Here is a 6,000-nt window from a genome sequence, read left to right on the forward strand (position 1 = left end):
ATGGGGGGTAGTGGTGGTCTGGTCTCACCCCACCGCTCCTGGCTTCCTCCGGCCACACCGGGTCAGATGACATGTTACTTTCTTTGTTTCGGGATTTGCATGGGAGGCGTACCTCCCCTCCTCTCATTATCATATTGTCTCTATATAATCTCATGAATGTGTTTCTTCGGGGCTTCCTGATGAAATCTGAGACTCACAGGAGCCCGAATCGATTCGTGTTGCGTTGCGATAAACTGAAGAAAAGACTACGTGGTGTTGGGTCCTCTTCCACCTTATAGAGAGATAAAAGAATCTGTAACCAAGGAAGGGCCAAGAGCAAATTGACAGCCCCCATTCCTCAACACCGTCATCTCTTTTCTGGGTTTTATTATTGAGCAGGGCAAGCTGAGAGCAGACCCCAACAAAACGCAGGCGGTGACGAACTGGCCTACTCCATCCAACCGGAAGGAGTTACAGCGTTTTTTGGGGTTTGCCAATTTCTACAGGCGATTCATTCACGGCTACAGCCAAAAGGCACTCCCGAGTGACTTCCACTAAAGTCCCATTCAAATGGGACTCGGCTGTGGACACTGCGTTCGCAAGCTTAAAAGCAGAATTCACTAATGTAATGTAAATTTCCCCAGTGTGGGACGAATAAAGGATATCTTATCTTAATCCTCCAGTGTTGCAACATCCTAACCCTGACTTTCCGTTCGTCGTAGAAGTGGACGCCTCGGATTCAGGGGTGGGGGCGGTGCTGTCCCAGCGTTCCCCGGTCGACCAGAAGCTGCACCCCTGCGCCTTTTTCTCTCGTCGACTCAGTGCAGCCGAGTCGAACTATGACGTGGGCAATCGCGAACTGTTGGCTGTGGTCACCGCCTTGCAAGAATGGCGCCACTGGCATGAGGGGGCGAAGGAGCCATTCACTGTCTACACAGACCACAAAAACCTGGAATATCTCCGCTCCGCCAAAAGACTCAACTCCCGTCAGGCCAGGTGGGCCCTATTATTGACCCGGTTCAACTTCGTCCTCACATACTCTCCAGGGTCCAAGAACACCAAGCCCGACGCCCTTTCCCGTCTCCACGACCCCGCGGAAATGGACCGGACGCCGGAGACCATTCTCCCAGCCCAGTGCATCGTGGGGGCGCTGAGATGGGAGATCGAGCAGCGGATACAAGAAGCTCAGGATGGTATCCGGGTCCCGGCGGGATGTCCCGCGGGGAGGCTGTTTGTGCCCCCAACGCTGCGTTCGGAGGTGTTGCAGTGGGGGCACGGGTCCAAGGTGGCTTGTCACCCTGGGGTGAACCGGACTGTGCATCTCATCACCCAGCGGTTCTGGTGGCCGGAGCTCCGGAGGGATGTGGTGGACTACATCAACGCCTGCTCCTCCTGCGCCTGCGGAAAGACCTCGCGTCGGCCTCCGGCGGGATTGCTGCAGCCTCTTCCCATTCCTCCTGGTCCCACATCCCTGGTCCCTGGCCCTGACCCTGGTCCCACATCGCCCTGGACTTTGTCACGGGCCTTCCTCCATCCCGTGGGCGATCCGTCGTTCTCACTTTCGTGGACCGGTTCTCTAAGGCCGCTCATTTTGTTCCTCTGTCCAAGTTGCCGTCTGCTTTGGAGACCGCCGACCTTCTCGTCAAGCACGTTTTCCGTCTCCATGGCATCCTGGTGGACATAGTCTCGGACCAGGGGCCCCAGTTCTGCACTACATCCTCGAGCACCTCGACAGCACATGGACCTAAGCAAGAATTCTGTTTGTGGATTTCAGCTCTGCATTCAACACCACACCCCCAAACTTCTCCACCTCGGTGTGTCCCCTACGATCTGCCAGTGGATCCTCAGCTTCCTGACGGGGCGGACACAACAAGTGAGACTGGGAGCAACAACATCATCAACACACACCACCAGCACTGGAGCCCCACAGGGATGTGTCCTCTCTCCACTGCTCTTCTCCCTCTACACAAACGATTGCTTCTCAACAAATCCAGCTGTCAAACTCATAAAGTTTGCAGACGACACCACGGTCATGGGTCTCATCAAAGACGGTGACGAGTCTGCGTACCGCCAACAAGTGGAGCAGCTGGAGCTCTGGTGCAGCCGACACAACCTCGGGCTGAACACGCTCTAGACTGTAGAGATGATCGTGGACTTCAGGAAACATTCTTCTCCACAGTTGCCCCTCACACTATCCAACTGCCCTGTGTCAACCATCGAGACCTTCAAGTTCCTGGGAATCACAGTCGCCCAGGACATGAAGTGGGAAGTCAACACCATCTCCATCCTGAAAAGGGCCCAGCAGAGGATGTACTTCCTGAGGCTGCTGAGGAAGCATGGCCTGCCACAGGAGGTGCTACGACAGTTCTACACGGCAGTCATCGAATCAATCCTGTGTTCTTCCGTCACGGTTTGGTTTGGGGCCGCCACAAACCAAACCGTGACGGACTAAATCCGACTTCAACGGACAGTTAGGACGGCGGAAAAACTCATTGGCACTGCCTTACCCACTCTTGAGGACTTGCACACTGCAAGAATCAAGACAAGGCCACGGAAAATCCTCCTGGATCTCCCGCACCCTGCCCACCACCTTTTCCAGCTACTCCCCACAGGCAGCCGGTACAGATCCATGCGCACCAAATCCAGCAGACACTTAATCAGCATCTTCCATCTAGCCATTAACTCCCTAAACAGTCACTGACGTAGTCATTCTCTTGTACTACAAATACTGCGACTGGTCACTCTAAAATGGTTCAATGATTTTCTGCACCAACTGTACAAACTGTCATCGTATTGTATTCTACCACTGATCACTTTAGCTCTGCTTGATACTTTGCACATTGTCTCACTTACATTACGAAATGTCCTTGCATACCTATTTGTCATGTCCTTGTTTACGGTGATAATAAAGCAGCGTGTTATACCGGAGACAAATTCCTTGTGTGTTCTACATACTTGGCCAATAAAGATGATTCTAATTCTGATTCTGATGATATGACCTGCATGAACACTGTGGTATTTTCAAAACATAATAATAAACGTGTTTCATGACACGAGGAACGTCCTATCTGGCCGCAATGCTCTGTGGTCGCTATGGTAACATTTAAGATTAAGATTAAGATATTCTTTATTTGTCCCGCAATGGGGAAATTACAATCAGAATTCAGAAAGGAAAAACGCTGGTTAGGGAGAGGGAAAAAAAAACCCACGCTCGAACTATCCTCTTTTGAGGATAACTTAAGTCCAGGATAAAAAAAAGACCGTAGCACATGAATAAGCATATGACAGTCACAACAAGTCACAAGACATAACATGTATAAGGAGGGGGGGGGGGGATGAATGGGAAGGGGGGGGCGGTAACCGTGACGCGGCCGAACAATGACCAGCTGCACTGTCGCCATTGCGCTCCGCATTATCGAACCACGTCACGGGGGAAAAAGAATCGGAGCGATGAAGACGGTGATAACAAGGATGTGTATGCGCGTGTGTTTACCCAGTCGTGTATGTGTATGCGTGTACTGGTCATAGCTGCTTCGTCGAGGTCTGCTCATCATGAAGACAGTCCCGGCTTATCAGTCCATGGCCGAGAAGGAGGTGGGGTGGTGGTTCGGGCCCTAGACTCCATGCGTATTTCCATCCAGGGGAAGGGCCAGATAGCGTTGTTTGTTTTGGAGAGACGGCCGCCAACAATTCCAGACAGCCTGGAGTCCTTGGTCTGTATCTCCTCAAACGTGCCTTCAAAATAATATACGGCGCAAATACACAGTGCATGAAAAATACAACTCACCATCGCGGCATATTATGCAGAGTGGGCTTGGTGCGTGGGAATCTCCCGTTGAGATAAATCTGTATTTTAAGTAGGACTCCTGCTACTGTCTATTAAACGTAGCCTTCTTTTTCTTGAAAGTCATAGGCTCCTCCTCCTGGCTGGGCCTTTTCCCCTTCCGAAAGAAACTTTCCAAATACATTTGTTTTTTTTTTACTCATTTTACTAATTTTTTTACTCATTTTACTCATGTTACTGATGTAACAGAGAATCCGGTAATCTTTCAAAATAAAACATGTTTCAGATTCTGAAATAAATAAAACGGAAGTAATCTAAGTTATGTATTCTTTCTGTGCGGCCTGGTACCAAGTAACCCACAGAACTTTTCCTTAATAGGTGAGAAAATTATTTATTAATAACAAATAATATATCTTTGTCCATCGATCAATGCCAGCAACTTAGAGCGACAGAATGAACAAATAACGTATCTATTAGATCTTTTGTGACAATGCAAGACTCAAAATTGTCCCCAGGTGTGATTGTGAGCGCAAATGGTTGTTCGTCTATGTGTGCCCACCGATTGACTGGTAAACAGTTTAGGGTGGACCCCGCCTACTGCCCGAACTCAGCTGATAAGCAGATAAGATGAATGGATGGATGATATCATTTAATTGTCTCTGTTCTGCTTTTTAATGAGGGCAAACAATCCACAAAACATCCTGATGAATTTGAGGGAGTAACATGAGTATCTAAGATTAAATAGAGAAATTGTGAATGACATTTTGCTCCCCCATGAATTGTCACTTTATCGTGGTGGAGGGGTTTGTGTGACCCAATGGTCATAAGAGCAAACACATAGTCCGGACAGTAGCTGCTGATAGCCAGCCTCAAGCAGATTTCCTGATGCTCATCAGTCCTGGTGGAACAGTACATGGATTTAATGATCGTCATGTGGGAAAAGGCTGACTCACATAAATAAGTGCAGCCAAATAATGTGGTCAAAAAGGTAGCACATTTCCTGATTTGGTGGTACTTGTCCTCTGGGAGTAAGTTCCAGAATTGTCCATGAGCTCTGGCCTTCAGCTGAATGTGGGTTTGAAGTGTCAGAATCTCATCCTCCACTCCAGAAGAGTTCAGGTGAAACAGTGTTGCAACTTTTGATGCCAGTGAAACAACCTCCGCATCTTGCTGGAAAGGGTAGCACATGAATGTAGCTACTGGCTCAAGTAAAGCAAAGTCTTGAAAGCGTCTGTCGAACTTTGACAACACAATTGTCAATTTGCTTTATGTAGCGTGCACCGTCATGCTGCACACATGACTGCTCTTGTGTTTCCAGCTCTGCTGCAAGCTTCTGGAAGTTTGTCAAATCATGGTGGTGGAGCTTTGAGTAGAGAAGTTTCATTCACAAGCATTAACTGAGCTAATAATATTGATTACAGTTCTGTCCTCTTCTTGCAATTCCAGATTAAGGTCATTCAACATGTTGGTCAGATCAGTTAAGAATGCAAAATCCAGCAGCCACCGATGGTCATTTAGTTCTCTATAATCTGCATGTTTACCTTCAAAGAAAAACGTCTTAATCTCCGGCAAAAGCTCTCGAAATCTTTGCAGGAATTTCCCCCGATTAAGCCATTTCACGTCAGTGTGCAGCAACAACTCAGAGTGGTCGCACTCAGACATCTCCAGATGTGCACGGAACAGCCGTCTTTGAAGAGATCTGGCCCGAATTGAGTAGGCGATCTTTCTGCCACATCCATTATCTCTTTCATGTTGAGCATTTTTGCACATAATGCTTGCTGGTGTTTTATACAGTGGTAAATGAGAAAGTCTGGAAAATCATCATCCTCCATGCACTTGGCGATAAATCCATTCGAGGGGCCAAGCATGGCGGGTGCGCCATCCGTGGTTATGGACACCAATTTGCAGACTGCGAGCTGGGTTTTCTCAATAACGTTTTTGAAAGACTGAAATATGTCCTCTCCTCGTGTGTGTTCTTTCATGGGCAGTATTGTTAACAGCTCCTTTTTCGCAGTCATGTCAGTAAACACCATCCGAATAAAAATGCACAATTGTACTATGTCACTCATGTCTGTAGATTCATCCAACTGCAGTGAGAAACACTCACAATCTGCGATGTCCTTCCAAAGTTGCTGGTTTAAATCCTCAGCCATGGCTTCACTGCACCGTGTTACTGTTGTTCTTGATAGCTCGAGAGTTTTGATGGAAGCTAGTATTCCTGATTTGTTATTAAAGTC

The 6,000-nt window shown here is 48.2% G+C and overlaps 1 long non-coding RNA gene across 1 annotated transcript; it reads left to right on the top strand.

Moving 5' to 3' along the window:
- The first annotated feature begins 4,607 nt into the window (after nt 1-4,607).
- Nucleotides 4,608-5,715, top strand: LOC127597891 (uncharacterized). The gene is made up of 2 exons (XR_007961795.1): nt 4,608-4,838; nt 5,396-5,715. It is a non-coding gene; the product is annotated as an uncharacterized LOC127597891 (long non-coding RNA).
- Nucleotides 5,716-6,000: the final 285 nt, after the last annotated feature.

This window comes from Hippocampus zosterae, chromosome 1, assembly GCF_025434085.1.
Source record: "Hippocampus zosterae strain Florida chromosome 1, ASM2543408v3, whole genome shotgun sequence".
In the NCBI taxonomy this organism is placed as follows: domain Eukaryota; kingdom Metazoa; phylum Chordata; class Actinopteri; order Syngnathiformes; family Syngnathidae; genus Hippocampus; species Hippocampus zosterae.